The sequence below is a fragment of the Diadema setosum genome, chromosome 14 (assembly GCF_964275005.1).
Source record: "Diadema setosum chromosome 14, eeDiaSeto1, whole genome shotgun sequence".
In the NCBI taxonomy this organism is placed as follows: Eukaryota; Metazoa; Echinodermata; class Echinoidea; order Diadematoida; family Diadematidae; genus Diadema; species Diadema setosum.
The window spans coordinates 30,143,899-30,164,232 of record NC_092698.1 but is presented as its reverse complement, the minus strand read 5'-3'; the positions used below and the strand labels follow the sequence as shown (position 1 = coordinate 30,164,232).

General features: G+C 38.8%; 1 protein-coding gene across 1 annotated transcript in view; it reads right to left on the bottom strand.

Annotated features, from left to right (window-relative positions):
- The window catches only part of LOC140237700 (transcriptional activator GLI3-like), a 109,532-nt gene extending 89,559 nt beyond the window's left edge, over positions 1-19,973 (bottom strand). Inside the window, exon 1 of the mRNA XM_072317625.1 lies at positions 19,856-19,973. The gene's annotated coding sequence lies outside the window, so the exon portion shown is untranslated. The remainder of the gene's footprint in view (positions 1-19,855) is intronic.
- Positions 19,974-20,334: the final 361 nt, after the last annotated feature.

Genomic DNA, 20,334 nt, shown 5'->3' with positions numbered 1-20,334 from the left:
TAAAACTGTCATGAAAACATACTAAACAAAACATAATGCATGTATACTCCCATCAACTAAGGAGAGCTCTGTTAAAAATAAATAAATAAAAAAAAATAGTCAGCCAATGGACACAGCTGAATGAGAAAACTAAGCAAAGTAGCAGGTCAGAACAATTTACAGCAATATTAGATAATACAAAACAATATATGACTGAATATCTCAATGTCTTCATATCATAATAATCTGTCTCTGTATCTCATAAGATGAAAACACTATCTGTGACAATCATATTCCATATTTCAGTGAAAATATTGGCCAACACAGTAGCCATCCCTGATTATGACCTCCCTTGTGAAGATCAAATTTGTTTTATTATACACACAAGGATTAAAAATCATGAATGTTCATTTTCACAAAGGAATCAGCTGCCTAACTCCAGCTGCCCCACCCCCCCCCCCCACCATCTACTGTGCTGCATCAAGGACTTGCCATAAACTCTACTAAACTCTACAAGAAGTCCTTGATATGTGGAGAACAGTCACAACCCACATCAAAATCTTTCCTTTCCAGAAAAAGTAAGCAGAGCAGTGCCTTCCATTTAATGTATTTAAGGACTATAATATATATAAAAAAAAAACAAGCAATATCACAGTCATGGCTACAAATAATGTGGAATTGCCTGAATGTACCAATGTAAAACAAGTTATCAACATTCAAGTTGTCAATTTTTTTAAATGTGAATCTGGTTTTGCTCAAATCTTCACTGACCTGTTAGTGTTAAACCTTAAATGTTATGCTTTCAATCAAAAAGATTTTTCAAAGTACTTTCTTTATTAACATGGACCTCTCTATAATGAGATTTTGTTAAATGAAAAATAGTGTATAGCTACAAAGGAATTAGTATCAATTTTCAGGAACTTTCATTGGGCACAGTGAAAGATGGGTTGAGGGAATGGCATACAGGCAAAATTGGCGGTACCAGGGTATGTTCCTTATACAGAATAAGCAGGTCCTTTATCTTTGTATGACACAGACATTGGCACTTTGAACACATAATTCCATGATAAACAGGCATTATTTTTGTCCTTACATGGAAAAATAAGTATCTAATGTTGAATAGCATCCCCCCTTTCTGCATACCATGCAGTTCCTGTATCAACAGTTCAATGAAGTAAACATTTTATTTTCAGTCTTCCCTCAGTGATTTTGGGCCAGAGGCAAAGTTGTAGTCATCCTTGGCTATTCTTTCCTCAGCCAGAACCTGGCGAGGGTTGGTAGGGAGTGGGAAGTAATCAGTGGAGGACTCAAACTGGTACCCTGCTGATGACTGGTGGTAAGGGGACTGGCGAATAAACTGTGCAGTGATCACCTCACTGCAGAAGGACTTGAAAGCAGATGCCGTCTGATGACATACCCTTAAAGGTAGTAGCTACCTCTTACAAGTCCTTGTTGTCGAGACAATTTCACAGCATTAAAAGGGATCTTACAAATGAATAGGCCTATCTATTTATTGATGTAGGCTATAGGCCTATAGGCTACAGTCCACATTTTGTCCATTTTCTGCAATAATAATTAGACATTATGTATGAATTCTTTTAATAAATCAAAAGTTTACATATTTGCAATTATGTAACCATCTTCCACTTTCCTTGAATATAATGAACGCATTTGAATTCTGGAAGTATCACAGTGATAGTCAGGATGATGAACAGAAGTTCAATTTCTGTTCTGGACTCCAACTGGAGTCCAATTACATGTGTACATGTCACAGGCAAGCAGGAGCTACATGTATGTGATCTACCTTTAACATAATAGAAGGGAAGATGGAAAAAAAAAACTCAAGTTGAGGTCATGCTGAGGGTACTGTATTAACAAACACTGCCATTCACCACAGGGGCACTCTCTGCCTCGGAAAGGATCATAAGGAGGCTGTGGCGTGGCTGGAATATAGCGGGAGAAGCTGGCGTCTCATTGATAATGACAGGTAATAGTGTTCTCTTACACAGTTCAAAGAGCCCGCGGATGTTGTAGTGGTTAAAGGGAATGCAGATGTACCCAGCGTCACCTACTGTCAAATTAGGTCGCATTTCTGAAAGTACCGCCTGCCCCTCCCCTTCCCACATCCCCCTCCCTCCCCATCTCCGTCATCCATGAAAAGATATCAAATACATGCCCCACCCTCTTCTCTTTATAGACCTCAAACTCCCCCACCCTTTACCCACACTCATCTAGTCATGACTCCACTCAAAAGCAGTGGCTCAAATCCTCACCACCCCCCCCCCCAAACATAGTGAAGAAGGACAAATGGCAGCAAGCTTTATCTGGAACATCCCCTCCCCCCCATTTTTTTTTTTCTAGTGATGTGATCACCGCACTAAGGTTCAAGGTGTCAATGAAAGTGGGGGAAAAAACTAACATATGACAAAGCAGGCTATTAATGCAGGCACAATATTACCGCGGAGTGTAGCTCCATGATATAACATATGAAGTCACTTGCAGGGATGCTACAGGGAGAATTATGGGCTGTGGGGGCTTGGCGATTTTGTACATTGTTGCTCTTTCCTTGAGTAGGCCTGGTTCATTAACCCATTGAAAACTAGTCACAAGTATACTCAGGCAGGTGTCTACGGAAAACATATGGCATACCGAAATCAGCTCATACCTAACGGGTTTACAGTTCAAAGTCAAGATAGCAATATATCTAGGTCACTAACAATGAATACCAAGTAAGGATATTAATAACTTGACAATCTACATGGCTGCAGTTGGTACAGCGGATATCTTGTGAAGCAGTGTTCTTACCCCACGATTATTCTACATATGTCACAGAGCAAGCTCCAGCTAGATAGGCCTCAAAAGTTATTCTGCATGCTTGTACTACACATCTGCCCAATACCCTTTCCAGATAATACCAGCTGCAGTCCTCAAGTTCGCAGCTAGCCAGAAGAAAAGAAAAAACAAACAAACAAACAAACAAAAATGGAGAGGGGTGGGGTGATAGACTTGTAACTAGATAAACACACAATTGCTAGGATGCCCTGAGGGGTAAAGGCACCACAGAGAGAAACATACTGTGATTGGTGGAATCAAGCCAGCGAGAGAGATATCGAGAGAATACAAAGACCACTTTCTATTTTGTGCTCTCATCTCATCAATTTCTATAATGGGTAAATGATTAAATATCAGTCTCACCCGGCATTTAGGCCCTACTGATTATGAAGGTCTAATGGGGGTACACATGACAAATTATGGTAATCTAAAAAGCAGATAACTCTGCATACATTGAGGCTGGGACTACTGGGGTATGATGATAAGCTGTTGCTAGGGCAATATTCACACACTGAACATGATGTAATCTATGTGCACTTTTTATATTTTGATCTGAGAATTTTCTTCTAGCTAAGACAGAAATTTGACTAATAGGCGTGTCTTCATCAGCCCGAAGTTTCAAGATAGCGCGCTATCTTGCGGTTACCAAACTAGTCCGATGTCAAAATAGCGCGCTATCTGTGTAGTGAAGACGCAGATAGCGCGCTATTTGATCGGGAAAATTTCCCCCAAAATCTTGGTCTAGTTCGTCAACTAGAGCGCTAATTCGTGAAATAGCGCGCTATCTTGGGTGTGTCTCCATCAGCCCGAAATTTTCTCGATCCCTCCACGCTTCTGGTTAGCCAGCTGGCAATGGAAAGCGCATGTACAAGCAGCTATAGTGATTGTGTATAGTACATTACACGCACGGTGTATTCAAGGATCACATGTGTGTACTATAGGCCTACTGTTGTTGTCATCTTTAAAACCAGGGAGGTTATTTCTCTCACCTCCCTATTAAAACTCAGTGCCGTGCATGCTAGCTGGTTTTGTTTTGTTTTGTTTTGTTGTAAACTTCTTCTTCTGGTCCACTCTATTCATACCTTAGCTGAAGATTCTTGCAGATTGTGTGCATTTTGGATTTGTTTAAACATTGCAATTCGTTAATTTCATATAAGATGCCCGCTCACTGGACAGAAGAAAGAGTAGCGTTTAGTTATTAATATCCCTTTGGAGAGAATTTGCTGTACTGCTCACCTCCCTGGTTGTAGAATCGTACATACGGTGATATAGGAGATTTTGAGCGGGGAAATCCACTTTCGAACCGCGAGCCAGGCAGAGTAATATTGCAAAGTGCGCATGCGTCAATTTTCGGACTAATTTCCCGAAGCAGGCTGTTCGAGCTGATGAAGACGCACATTCGCTGTATCGGGCTATTTTCTAAGACCGCAAAATGTCCCGCTAGTTTGAACTTCGGGCTGATGAAGACACGCCTACTGTGACTACAACTTAAAGGGAAGATAAACCCCAAGAGCAATGTGGATTGAGTGAAAGCAACAACATTAGTAGAACACATCAGTGAAAGTTTGAAGAAAATCGGACAATCGATGCAAAAGTTATGAATTTTTAAAGTTTTGATGTTGGAACCGCTGGATGAGGAGACTACTAGAGGTTATGACGTATGAGTGGACAACAATACCAAGAAAATATAAAGAAAATTCTGCAAAAATCCATTTTTCATGAAAATGACAAATTCCATCAACTTGATGTTGACATATGTTAAGGGTAGCAATTATTCCCCCTGCTTTCTGAAAGCGGTTGGTTCATTGCTCTTTCATAATTCTAGAAAAGTGAATTTTTGTTGAATTTCCTTTATATTTTCTTTGTATTGTTGTCCACTCATACGTCATGTCCTCTAGTAGTCTCCTCCTCCAGCGGTTCCAACACCAAAACTTTAAAAATTCATAACTTTTGCATCGATTGTCCGATTTTCCTCAAACTTTCACTAATGTGTTCTACTAATGTTGCTGCTTTCACTCAATCCACATTGTTCTTTGGGTTTACCTTCCCTTTAAAGAGAATTGACAGAGTAAAACCAGTGTTCTACCTCAAAACCAGTTTTTCATAGTGTTGCTAACATTTGTTATGTTGCACTTATAGGCCCTGCAGTATGTTACAAGATATACAGGTACAGTTCTCTAAAAGGGGAGAGGTTCCCAATGGGTTACTGTAAAACGAGAAATGTTCGGCGTGCATTTTAATTTTGCGAATTTCGCGAGCGCCGAGATTCACGTAATTAAAATGCACACAAACGTTCTTGTCTACACTATATGCATTGAATGCCAGTGGCAGTTCGCGAAAATTTCATGCCGCAAAAAAGGCCGTCGGCTCCCATTCGCGAAAAATTCATGCCGCGAATATATCATGTTTTACAGTACTAGAAAGGGATGCAGGAAATATTTATTGAAATGCAAAACTAACTACTGCAGAAATAATCAATTGCATTGACACTGTTTGACATTTAAAAAAGAGGCAATGACAAGAGCTTGTATCACTTTAAAAAAAAAAAAAAGAGCATCAAGCGAGAAATACAGTGTCAACACATGACAAGTATCAACATATAATTATCATAATGGTGTTGACTTCCTTGTAAAATAATGTCAACACCCTCCTGACTGTCTTAACACAGCTTTGCTGCCCAATTGCAAAACACTCTCACTGTATCAAAGAGGTGTAATCTAGCAAACTCTTAATCACCAGTCTTGGTATTAAAGTCAAACTTTGAAGGTCTTCATCCATCACAGTGTGTGATGTGAGCATTCACACAGAGCAGATGACAAGAGTTTAGGGAGTTAGGGGCCCTTCCCGAATAAACCCCTGCTTTTATTTAGGAGATCTATGGCATCAAACACCCCTTCATCATAGCTCTGCAAACCGTCTTCTCTCAGAGTTCTTTAATAGAAAAGTAAGCACACCAATAACAGGAGAACAATGCATTCTAACACATATTCAAAAAAAGATCCACCACAGAACTTGTGCAATGAAGTAGAAGTCTTCCCCACGATTACCGGTGGACTGAACACAATGCAAGAAGTTTTCCTGCTGGGAGAGATGTAACCAAGCAACCCACTGGGCTTCAGCTGCCTGTCCAGTTAGAGGGCAATGTACAGAATTAGGTGGAAATAAAGAATGCTGCATGGTTCGTTTTTTAGATGAAAACTACTGAGCACACTCCTAAATCTCATCTGCGACCAGTGGGGGAGAGTTTTGTCTGTGGTTTTCAATTTTCAGAAAGATTAAATAGTCCAGACCCTCTCTAAAATGTCCACAATCCATTTCTCGAAAACCATCTTCCAAAAAAGAAAGAAAGAAAGAAAGAAGCAGCTTGCACAGTTCAGCCACCTTTAATAATTCCCTCTCCTTTTGAAACAAAATCTCCAAACTTCTCTCTGCAAGATGTCAACTTTTTCCACCACCACCACCGCTAAACTTGGATGCACTGCCGCCAACATGCAGTAGGGGCAAACACAACCTTGTCCTTGGTAGCTGGGCAGTTGGTGTACATTGACAGTCCCTTCGCAGCTGACAACATTAATAGTTACCTGTATGTGGCCCTTATGGACTATGAGATGACAATGGGTGCATCAAAACTACAACACATACACCTCCATTATCTTCTGTCACATAGTATGCATGGAAATATAGATTGAGATTAGAGTCTACTGCACCAAGATCAAAATATCAAACCATACAACAGTAATCCAAGGATTCACTGGCCTGCAATAGTACCTACAATGTAGGAAAATGATTTTTTTTTTTTAAAGTATGAGGTTCCAGGTAGGCCCTAATTTATTGTGCTTGCTGCGACTCAATTTGCTTTCAGTATGAAACATTGCCATAAAACTGCCTGTCCACATGGGTAAATCCTTCCCCTCAATTGTATCACAAAACATCCTACCCTCTAACAATTTTGCAATAAAGCCTGAAAAATAAGGGGTATATCACTATTTTATCAAAAAACCGTAACTGTAGACGGTTTAGTCTAGAAATATTTTTATTACAACTATTGTTCACATTTTGTATATTCAACAAATTTTTACATTGGTTGTTTCTATCCCTAACTCACATTTTACAACTATTTTGAAGCACTAATGCTGGGTTTTATTTCACCTGCAAATGGTAAATTATGCCTTTAATGCGTAGGTGGGTGCGCGATCATGAGCAAGACTTCAGGCTCATATTCTTCAACTGTTTATACACTATGTATTGCCTAAGAAGGAGGTTAGACACTGCGCACCCTTTGGGAGTTCTTCCATGCTTCGGCAGGATTTTCCACAAGTGGTGCAATAAACAGGGCATTTATTGTGAAGAGAAACCTGTCTAACCTAGATTCAAACATATTAGGTGCTAACAATGTGTACAAAGTAGTGTTCGATCTGTGCTTCTTGAGCAATGTGAAGCATGTGTCCCTTCCATCAGCCCGTCTGGACTGTAAATTTCATTTGCCTAAGAGCATTTACATCCCCCTTCCCATGAAAAGAGGGAGAAGAATCGCATGCGATAATCTCATATCTTGCGTCCTTGAGAACAACTCCTGCATTTATCTCCTTGAGCATTCCTTCATGCTCCTGAATTTGGATTCACTTTACTTCTCAAGATTCTCCTGTAATAACAAACCTTATGACTTGAAAACACACTTTATCGCCCCTGCCCACTCCAATTTTTGCATCCTTGTGAAGGCAATGGATTTCATGGGTTCATGAGGTGACAACACAAACGGGGACTCACAACAGTTATTACATTTTGTCTGCCGGATGCTAAATCTAGTTAACCTCACTATGCCAGCTTCCACATAAAGCCAACTGCTTTGCTTGCAATTTTTTTTTTTTTTATCAATTTGTTTGATATGATGTGTGGTTTAACAATTAGCATGTTTGAATTCTTCCATGTTTTATGTATAGGCCTATATGGCATACTGTAAACCCAGAAATTTTCACATGCATGAAGCTATCACAAGTTTTGCGAGGAGCCAAGACTTGCAGAAGTAAAATGCATACAAGTGGAAATGTTTGTCTACACAATGCATTGATTGACAGTGGCATTTTGCGAAAATTTCATGGCACGAAAATGGCTACAGGCTCCAATTCACAAAAGTTTCATGCCGCGTATGTTTCTAGTTTTACAGTATAAAATAGACATACAATTTGAGAGTTCTCTAAAATGATGCTATAAAACAACACATCCACTTGCACTGGGTGACCAAAACTCACCATTTAATGAGTAAAATCATTATGAGGTCGATCCAATGCAATTTATTTCTCTATATTATTCCAGTTTTTCAGACAACAGCAAAAAGAACTGACAAAGGTGCTATCATCATGCCTTCATATCCAACTTTCTGAGTAACTTTGGTTCAGTTACAGAGACAGACTGTCAAACACATTTTCATATCAGCTGATAAACACAATAAGCAATATCAAACTTCAAAAGAGTTAGTAGTTGTTATTGTTAATTTCCCTTCTCTCTGTAAAGCAGAATAAAGGACAAGAAAATGTTGGTTTGCACATTCTATGCAGCACACAAAGAGATTGCAGGTTTGATGTCTTCTGATATCAAATGGTGGAGAGTTTCTTATTCTAGGGATTTGAAGAGAACAACATCCAGGATAAAGTAATTTGATGAAGTACGCAAAGAGCACACCTATGCTCATGGACAGAACAAACAATATTTCACTTAGCTCTCCTCTGAACCAAACCAACTTTTGCCTCATCTGTAAACAATTGAATCTGAGAAATCGGAGTGAAGTCTTGTATCAATACACTATCAATACAAATGTGTAAACTAATTTATTGTAATTTTGTTTTCTGGTTGTTGTTGCTGCTGTTTTTGCTGTTTTTTTTTTTTCTTCCACTCACTCACATCAGCTACAACTGCCTTTGTATGAACATGATGATAAAATAGACTTGAGTCTGAGTTAAGACTATCCCTACCTTGTCTGGTTTTGATGGGGTCTCTCCTCTGGAGTCAAACTGGAATAGCTGAGGGGTTAACCTTTAACCCCAAAAGCCCGCAGTAAATAAACTTGCACATAGCATATATAGCATATGCCCCCTGTGTCTTGCATGACTTCTTTTCCAACTTTTCTTTCTTTTCTTTTTTCTGTTCCTCGATCCTTCCCAAAGCAATTTTCTTGCTTTTCTTGAGAGACAGCATTACTCTTCATTAAAGCAATTTTCTTGCTTTTCTTGAGAGACAGCATTACTCTTCATGCAAGACATAATGTCTATATCAAGTTAGGTTGAAGAATATTCATACACAAATCTTCTCATTTCAGTGTCTAGTTTTATAAAGAAGGTAATACCAAAAAAAAAAAAGACAAACAAATTACCAGGAGAGCTGTGAGCCTTCATAATAGTGAAGTTTAGGAATTTAGTCTTTTGTATAATTTTGGGACAGTCAAACAGCCTTTATGACTTAACATCACTCGTCTTTGCTTTACTTTAATCCATTATCTCCGATGTCAGAAACATTTTGGATATAAATATAAATTCATTCCATCAAAACTTCGACCAGTGTGTGTGTGTGTGTGTGTGTGTGTGTGAAAGGTAGGCAAATGAAATATTCAACTTTTTTCAATCCCATGTTCCCACTTTCATTACAAAGCCTGGCAGTGAGGGTGATAGGGGTATGCAAGCTTTATAGTGCCACAGAGAAGACAAGATACAATTGTACTGTATATGCCAAATATTTTGCGAGGTTCTTAATTTTGCCTATTTCGTGAGTCAGGTGCTATTCGCGAAACTAAAGACACGCAAAAACAACGACTCTGATCCCGATGTGAATGTGACATACACGTTTACACTTCTCCGTTCAGTGCAGGACTCCACGATCGCGAATTTAGCCACTCGCAAAATCGTTGGGAATTTCAATGTGGCGTATACAGTTATTCCCTGTCCCCTCCACCTCATCAGGTCAAGAATGAGAGATATAGCAACTCATCTTCTTGACTACTTGGATGACCTACAGTATATCTAGCTCAGCACATTTGGACCTCGTGTAGGATACTTGGGCCTAGTGTGAAGAAAAATCATCGAAGGGTTTTTGTTGTTGTTGTTGCTGCTGCTGCTGCTGCTGTTGTTTCTGTTTTGTTTTTAAATTCTCCTGACAACAGAATCAAGGGTGTTCAATGACAAAGATTGATAAATCGACAACCCGATAACACGGTGCCCCCCAGCCAAATACTGATGTCATGAGATGGAGGAGGTGGAACTTACAGTTGGGTAGGCTCTATCCAGGGAGGTGGGAAGCTCTCTTCCCACCTCTCTGCTCAATCTCTCTCTATCTACATTGTACATTGTATCTTTCTCTCTGTCTACATCATATCTATCTCTTATCTCTAGGCACTACCCATCACTAAACACTGATGTAGTCCCTGCCAAGTTCAATGCCTGCACAGCACATCATACATGTAACTCTGAACACAACACCCTATTGCCGAATTCGCATAAATGTTATCCAAGGTCAATGTGTGATAAATTGGTCTGTGATTTTTTGGTGAATTTTTGGGGAGCAGCTTTAATGCGCCATTTGCCCAAAATTTCCAATAAACTGAGTTTATTGGAAGAGTTAATTGAGATTAATATTAAAAAAAAAAAAATTCTTGAAAAGTGCACAGTCCCTCCTCCTGCTAATGACATACAATGTAATTTCCCATGTTTTCTGAAAGCATTAAGTCACTTACATGTGCAGTGCACTCCCGCTATAATGAACATGGTTATAGCAAAATTCCAGTTACAACAAAGTAAAAATTCAGACTGCAACATTATCTGCTCTGTTTTTTTTTTTTTATTGTTAATTTGTTCGGTTATATGGAAGCTTTGACATAACAAAAGTAAACTGCCAGTCCTGAGGACTTCATTATAACGGGAGTCCATTGTACTTTTTTATTCAAGTGCTAAAAAATTAAAATATATTGAATTCTCTTGATATCTTCCTTTAAATTGTCCAGCCTGGTGACCTCCTAGACATCTCTTAACCCGTTGAGGACGGTTTGATTTTGCTACAACACGCATTTCTCATAGACGCTTGCCCGAGTATACTCGGGACTCGTCCTCAACGGGTTAACAAGATGACAACTTATTTGCCTCAATTGGTGAAGACCCATCTATTGTCGCAGGGATATTGAAGCAACATCTCTGAGATGTCTCTCACTGATATGAAGACATCTTCGTGATGTCTCCACATGGTTGCCATAGCATCTAAATTTCTGACCACATACACATTAAGAAATGACCTCAAAATTTTTTCTTGCTGCTACCAAGTCTGAGTGAATTGTAGTAGGAGTTATTTGACAAGATGGTCAAATTTGAGACTTTGACCTTAACCTTTGACTTCAAATAGATTCATTTCAGTACAGTCCAATGAATAGTCTTGTCATGGCCTCCCAGCAAAGTTGATTTGAAGGCATTCTACCTTGCGGTTCCTTGGGTTGTGTGAATTCATTTGAGATAGTTAACTTTGGGTCATGACCTTTTACCTTTGACATGATCTCCCATATTTAATCTTTTTTTTTCTTTGAAACAACAAAAAAAGTGACAAGCATGCCCTTATAGCTAAAGAGGCTTCCAAAAGTTGTTGGGTTTGTTTGTCTGTTTGAAAGTTATCATACATATGAACTACTGCTAAACTACATGAAAAAAAAAATGCTAGAATTTTCATTTAAAAAACAAACAAACATAAACTAAGAAAGTTGTGGATTAATTAGTTTGAACATCAAACCTGTGAAATTGGAAGAGGCACCAATGTTATCACCTTACAACTCTCCCATACATGATATGTTCAAATGTACATGGCAATACAATCAAAATCATGTTTTTAATTGATGACTTAGCTACTGCAACCTCCTTCATCCCAAACGTAATCTTGCTAGGTTATCATGAGACTAAAAATAATTTGATAGGGCAGATACATCTAAGTCTTATTGACTACACACAAAATTGAATTATGTCAACAACAAAAAAAGGACATTATCAACTCGTTGAAGACGAGACCCAGTATACTCAGGCAGGCGTTTAGATGGAAAATGCGTGTTGTGCTAGCAAAATCAGCCCATCCTCAATGGGTTAAAGTGAAGACTGTGACTGTCTGTTTTGTTTTGTTTGTTTTTTTCTTGAGGGGGGTCATTACCCCGTTGAGGACGGACTGATTTTGCTACAACAAGCATTTCCCATAGACACCTGCCCAAGTATACTCGGGACTCGTCCTCAATGGGTTAATGGAAGACTTGGGATGCGAGGGCATCATCACCTCTGTCAGTTTCAGTAAAATGGCTTGCAACTAGCACAGGGTCTGTATTTAACTTATGAAAACACTGAATATTCTAAACACAGTTCATAAGTTTCAAATCAAAGGTCTACTTTTGATGAAACCTCTATCATCCTTTAGTTTTTAAATCTGATTTTATATCTAATTAAAGCTAGTGAATATGGTGCAGAGTTACATTTTTGGACAGAGTCATGTGAGATCAAAAACATGGCATGAGAATGTCATAAAGTCCCCTGATGTATATAATTTCATTCGGGCAACTGGAAAAGAGCAGGCGAAATAAATTGTATGCAGCTTTATCACTGATCTTTACGAAAGTACACACACACAGCCGCAGATTCTAGACTGGAGTTGACTAATATCGATGAGCGTACGCCTCGATGCATGTATTCGCTGAACGGTGCTATTCGTGGTTTACGAATGTACCCCAGTGGGCAGCGAATGAATCGGACCACCCATGAATCCAAGCTCGCACGAATCCCCACGCTACCAGGTCTTTAAGTCATCACATCTGATACTTATTCAATAACATATTCTGATGGGGTGGATTACCTTATTAAGTCGTAATATATACGGAAGCTTCTGTTTCAGCTGTTCACTGTAGAATAATTCTTTTGTCACTGCAGATGGAATGAAATTGAGACAATAACATTCATTTAGCTTCACTTGTTTGTTCTGTACATGTGTGTGCTAAAATGTGAACTGTATACATGCAGTTTTTTGCGAAATTGCCTCCAATATATAATTATACGAATTCGCTGTATATCATGGAAAATCTGCACTCTCCTATTGAACAAAGATAATACTCATTTGTCACCCTTGTCACCATGGCTACCAATCGCAAATTCAACCACTCATGAAATTGTCTCAATAAGTCCCCATTCACAATTATACTTATGAAACAGAGACCTATGGTGTATACACTATGTATGCTACATTTGCTCCATGCTGAGCGCATGCTGGGGGATTATGTAGGGGAGTTCTAAAGAGGAACAAACAGCAAACAGTTATCTCTTCTGGTATTGACTCGTAATCCAATTCTGAATGCAACTTGTAGAGCTCAACAAAGTGGCATACATGTATACAACAATAATGCTCTTGATCCTGTATTTGGCTTGCTAGCTGAGTCATTGATGCTTTACCTCAGGTTCATTCAATTTACATGTTATAACTGTCCATTCCCCTGCTTTGTCCATTGATATCAAAAGAATTTCAGGTGACTCTGATAATTAGCTCTCATTACACACACACACACACACACACACACACACACACACACACACACAGTGCCATCTCACAAGCACAAATAACTTCTTCAACACTAGAGAAGGAAGGGCATGACCAGCTCAAAGGAAATATAAAGAAAGGATTTCTCCATACAAGTAGTCTGCATTCCAAACCCAATAACTGACATTGCTTCTGCAGATAAATGCGGAGGTGTATTCATAAAAAAAAAGTGATGACATGCGTCTTCATTAATCCATTATTGCTGTCTTGATTAATTTTGGTTCTTTGAGAATATAACCTTTTACAAAGCATTGCGACTAAAATAAATAAACAATGAGTCTTGAGCAATACCAACTCCACTGGGAAAAAAAAAAAAAAAAAAAAAATACCAACTAGAGAAGTACTCTGAGAGCACAGACCTCCACCAAGCATGCAGCTCATTTCCATAACTGATCTTGTTCTTCCATAGAGATACATGTATCAGTGATTACCACCCATACGTACTTACAGCATTGTGTGCTGAAAGTCGCCCAATTTCCCAATATAGAAGCCTATGTTACGTCATAAACCCTCAGCTGCACACCGCGCCTCGCCCTAGCAGAAACTAGAGCATGCACTTTAGTGCGCGCATGCAAACCTCAAATACGCGCAGCCTAAAATATCAAAAATCCTTCATAAATTCCCCAAAAATTCTCGGAGCACTGCCAAAAGTTAATCGTTTGGTACTTGTGTCATTCTCAACCTTTCCTGAAAGTTTCATCCCAATCCGTTAACTACTTTTTGAGTTATTTTGCACACGGACAAACTAACTAACTAACTACTAATGAACACACAAACCAACGGTAACGAAAATATAAACTCTTCCCTTGGTGGAAGTAATAACTTGGAATATTATTTCCAAAACAACTTGAATGGTCCTATGTATAATATGTAATGTTATATAAAATGTTCTTGGGAATCTGCGAAGTTATATATGTCACTATGACAAATAAAATCAACAGATGAACTGCAATATTTTTAGCTAATAAAGCTACAGTGTACTAGTATGCACATGCAAGGAAAGTGTAAAGTCAAGAAAGCTATGTTAATATTAAGTTTTGTCAATTGTAAACTGAAACAGATGAAACTTTACAACAGGTTAAAATAACATTCTTTTTGAAACAACAGGAAAAGGAAAATTGATAAGAAATTCCTTCATGCTCGCAAGTTAACACTCATATTCAGTAGAGAATTTGACACATGTCACAGAAGAAGGAAAAAATGTCTTTCGACACCGCACTCACAATGATAATAATAATATAAAACCATAGAATCCAGACTTGATTTAAGCAGGTGCAACAGGAAACAGAGGTGCCAAAATGCTACTTTGGGTTTGTACAAATATTTATATATCTTTTTTTTTTTTTTTTTTGCTATCCATAGGGCTGGGGCATCCACAAGGCAGCTAAGGACCCTTCTGGGTCCCATAATTTTTCTCTCTGTTCTTCCTCCGGACAATCTCATTGAGATACTGCAAGTTTTCAAACTTTCAAGAAGTTTATGAATTCTTTTCCTTTTTTTTTTAATATTAGTTAACACAAAAAAATCCACATTTTCACTTACAGTCTAGTGTGTGATTGTTAAAAACTTGCAACTTCTGTTCATGTGACAGCTAATTTATGGGTTCTTTCTTCCTGTCTCCTATATCTGCATCTCAAGCATGCTGGAAGCATATTACACATACATTGCACAAACTTGACGGACTGCTGAATTTTGATTGAGCATTTGAGCAGAAGTGCAAAATCTTGTGGCTGCTGGAGAGAATGGCCCTACAGTCCAGCAAATATCACTTTTATTCTCTCCCAAGAAGACTGAACATATATGTATCAAATACATTATCAGTCAGCACCAACTCCCAATATATCCCACTCTACCCCAGCCCGATAAAGTGTATAGGGCACAGACTAATCACTAGTAAAAAGAGAAGCCACTATTGCGTAAATCTCTTTTCATTTTTGTCCTCCCCTTTCTCCTCCTCTTTCCTCCCTCCAACCAAAGCTCTGGTAAATTGCAGGGCATCACTGAAAAGGAGCTGAGGGCAAGTTACCGCCCTTCTTTCAGAACTATGGGGGGAAGCTCCATTATTAGCAAGCAACCAAACAAGAGAGGGGCTAGAACTAGTTGAAAGGGAGGGTGGAATGTCTCCATCAATGATGTGCTCCCCATGAAAAGCCAGATTAGGCCCGGGCCTCAATGCCCAGTCACTTAGGCCATTGTCCCCTTTCTCCAGCCCAGTAGATGAGCCATTCAGAAAAAGTCCCAATGAGGATCAAATTGGTCCTGGATTATTTACAAATGACCTTCACGCTGCAGAGGATAAATTGATAAAGTGCGTAATAAACATACAAATAAATGCCAGACATTGTGATGAATAAATAAGAAGAAGGATACAAAATAGGAAAACAGACTAGGTACAGAGCCTTTCAGAAAATATCAAAATATCTCCACGTAGATATTATGAAGGTTTGATGTCTCAAGAGGTTGGGCTTACTCACTTCTGTTATAGGTGTAAAAGAAGCACCTGACATAAGGAAAGGAAAACTGCAAAATTGGAGTTAAAATCAGGGCAATGACTTGAACACTGTTTCTTTTTTTTTCCAAGCTTAACTCTCAGCTCTTAATTCAGTGTGTGACTTCCAACAGGAGAATGAAAAAAAAAAATGAAATCACAGGTTATTCAACTTCATTCTCTGACATAAATGGCAAACTGTTTATCCACATGAGTTGAGGCAGTTCTTGTTGTTGAAGAAAATTTGTAATTGGGTACTAATAACTGGATAGACCAAATTTTACCTCATGCTGTTCACAAAAAAACTATAGATGTTGCTATGGAGACTGGTATGCCTCCGCCACGTCGCATGGTTCTCCCAACAGGTTTAGAGTACATCTTGACAATGTGACATGACAGTTTCACATAATTGGCACAAAAAAAAAAATGAAATAAATGCTTGTCACAAATGTGTGGAGTGTTTACTCTCCTTGAACCAGGCTTCATTTGGCTGGATTGGGAATTTGAGCATTTTCACTTGACCTCTGACCCTCGCCTTTGACCCCATGGCTCACAATCCTTCAAATCCTAACTGGTAACATCCATTTTTATGACAACACTTTGAGCTACACATATTTTCAAAATATGGGGAAAATTGTGATAATTATTTATATCTATATAATTCTGTTCTCATTGCAAGTGAAATTTTGGAAAGTTTGGGTGAAAGTTGTCCCCTGAAACTTTGCCAGAAAAAGCACAAGCCAGAGTGCAAAGTCATCTTACTCAGCAGAAAGCAAAACATTATAATACAGGTACTACAAAAATATCCTCTTTAATAGCTTAGTTTCTTCAAATACTTTTTAAAATCTTTTAGCACTGCTAAGCATACATATAAAAACTATACAAATACCTGTTTCTTTTTTTCAAGAAAAAAATAAAACTGCCAATGCCACCCTATTGTCTGGAAATTGTTGGCTAGTAATCTTCACAGACTGGAATAGATTTAAAACACTAGCCACACTTTCTCCAGATGACTTCATACACATACACATTGTAATTTACCTGAGTGACTCCTTCACATGAGGTTAATGACCTTCTGTGTGAAGGGGGGGGGGGGGGGGGCTAAGACTTTTCCGATGAAATTGATTAGGGGCAGGGTGTTTTGCAGCTCAGCCAGACTACCAGACAAGAATGCCAACTAAAGACCCTACCCTCATCCCCCTTTTTACAACATTTCATGAATATTTGACTTAACATGACATTGTGATCAATGAAATTCTCAAAATTATGATACATTCAAAATAATGTTAGTCAGACTGTATGCCTTATTGTACAAATGGCTCAAGTGCATACACTCAATGTTTTAAGCCCAATGGCATGTAATCACTTTCAACAACTCATTTGACGTACCAACCAGGTTTTATGATTAACATTCAAATTATGTACCTTTAAAACTCACTTCATGAGAAGATTCTTGGGAAATGTTGTTGTTGTTTGTTTTTTCCTTTCTTGTGTGTGTGTATGTGTGTGTGTGTGTGTGTGTGTGTGTGTGCATGAGTGTTTTTCCATGCTTCATATAAACAGGGAGGTGGGATCACCTCCCTGAAAATTTAGTGTGGAGTGCTGTACGTGTACCATTCCTGCATTTCTGGAGTCATCTTGTGGTTTACTCCTGCAGCTATTTTACAGGAAGACACCCTACAAAGTAAATCCCAGTAAGTCTACTGCTCCAGGCAACTCGACTCAGCAGGGAGGCGTTTTTTTGTTTTTTTTTTATTCTTTTCGTACTCTTCGTACGGAAAGCAAAGACAAAGAGGTAGAGGGTAGAAAAGGAAAGTGATTTCTCTCCCTCTCTCTCTCTTCAACAACTAGGCTATTGTGGAAAAATATTTAGAGCTGAAAAGGAGTATGGCTACGTGGTGTGGCTTGGTGTTTACTGGACCTTGAGACCGCAATTTGCATCCAGTAATTTTGCGCCAGCCTAGAGAGCCTGAAATAGGATGAGCCTTCTGTATTTGTGCCACCTTCAAAAACTTCCTTTGAGAAGTCCTGCCCATCATCTTAAAATACACAATGTGCCTTCTGAGATCACTGTCTTTGCTTTCAAAGACATTTCTTGCACACACACACACACACACAAATGCTCGTTGGTGATTTTTCATTGACTTGGTATCATATGACTTCTGTGGCCTTAACAATCATCGTTTTTGACTATGATATACTATACTATTCCCATTTAGGCAAAACTTTAATCTGAATAACATCAAACCTATCACCACCCATTTGAGAATCAGATATATGCCTCTGTATACTAGTGCTACTGGTGCAATGCGAATGAGATGTAAACGAAACTTAATTGTGCATTTTAATAAGCGTATATCTTACCACCACAGCTTTCCTTGCTAAATGATGTTGGTAGTAATAATCTATGATTTTGATCAAATGCTTCATCACATGAGCTAATTATCTAAACCAATGACAGTTCTAGGGGGGTTTTAAGGGGAAACCTGGCTAACAAGCAGTCATTTTAGATAACAGCAGAGATATAAAAGCAACGAATGAAAATGCTTTTTTTTTTTAAACTTACATCAAGATACACTATGAATTATGTGCAAATCTTGTGTGCATGACATGATATTTTCAGAACGACGATCATTCTGTAAAATCATCATAGTAACTGAATACAACTACACATGCCTGTTTCATGTCTCTTGTTTCTATTCAAGAAGTCCATCAACAATGTAAAACAATATTTCAAAGAACTTGAACACTAAAATCTATCCTTCCCACTTTTACCCATTAGTTCCAATCCATCTGATATAGTGATAGTTTTCAAAAATGGTAAAATTGCTCTTTATGGCACATCAACTTAATTTTGGGTACACATTGAAGATACCGCTGCAAATCACATATACCAACAAGGAATTCTATGCAAGTAATGCTACCATCAAATGATCCAATTCCCCATAAAATCTAAAGTTTTAGATACTAGATGCCATGATACAAGTACTTGATAGAATTGCACAAATGACAGGACTCACTGATGATGACAAATTTCACGCCATACTTATTTCATACTTTTCATATTTTCAGTCACAAGAACATTGTAGAATATGCAGCCTGATGACAACAAACTTGACAGTTTTGGCAAACTCAGTCAAATAACAGAGTGACTGAAGGTCTATACTACATTATACACTACAGCAGTACAGGGCCTGTAGCCTGACCAGATGCTGTGCGAAGCACCACTTCTGTACAGCGACAGCTGACACATGACAGGGCTGTGTATGTTATACAGCAATGATTATTGTTAACAAGGGCAACCATTGGGAACTTCTGTTAAGTTCTTCTTTGGTGACTGCTGGAGTGCTGAGTTTGTGCTGTTACCTAAATCTTGTTCTATGTCTGTATCTACACAGTCTTGTCGCTGTACAGAAGTCACCCTTTTTGCCTATTGCTGTCATTATATATCTGACTGACCTAATAAGTAATTTTACCATACAAACAGGCCTTTTTATAGTGATAGTGCCTAGGCAATGGTCTACTTCATTCATAGCCGACCAGACGCTGTGCGAAGCACATATACAGCGACTGGGCTGTGTTTAGTTACTTCATTCATAATCATACACGTCTAACAATTAATCCTTTAATAAAAAATTCACAAGTCCAAGAATTTGATAGACTAGTAGGCAATGGCACATCATAATTTAGCCAAAATGCAACATTGGGATTTATTTAGTGAATGCACAGATTTCTACTTCTAAAATGAATCATAAACTGACACAAGTCAACAGCTAAATTACAGACTCAATATTGTCACTGCACCTCCAATCTGAACAAAGCAAACTTCGGGCCTGCGGGATATGAATTTAGATTGATAGAAATACTGCAACTGCTGAATCTCATATTTTGTCTTTGTGTAGATTATTTTCCAGAGACAATGGCAAGTTGCAAACAGACACTTCTCAAAATGTGTACCGTACTTACCTCGCCGACAGCTTGAAATTTGATTCTTTGCCGCTACGCGAATGTCGCGAGGTTCCTTCTGTCTACAGGATGCCGATTGACGACCACGCGGGGTCTGGCGGCCCGGGAGTCCTTCGAGTTTTCGCTAATGTCTGTTGCCATATACGCTGAGAATATCAATTACTGGGACAACCTATTTGACCGACACTTTACTCAGTTACATTTACCAAAAGGGGGATTATTTACTTAACAATCTCCACATAAGGCGTGTTTGTCTGAAGCTTGAGAACGTTACGGGATTGAAGTTGCCGAAGGTTTCGCCTGAGTGACCGCCGACCCCGCATCCCGTGGGTACACGCAGTTCGGTTGAATCAAATTCAAGACGCTGTGCTAAGCTAGCTTGCCGACCATGCATAGCATGCACATCGCGAACCCTCGATTCACTCGCTAGCTCCATTCATCATGCTGCTGTATCCACACGAAAAACGAAAAGGTCCTTC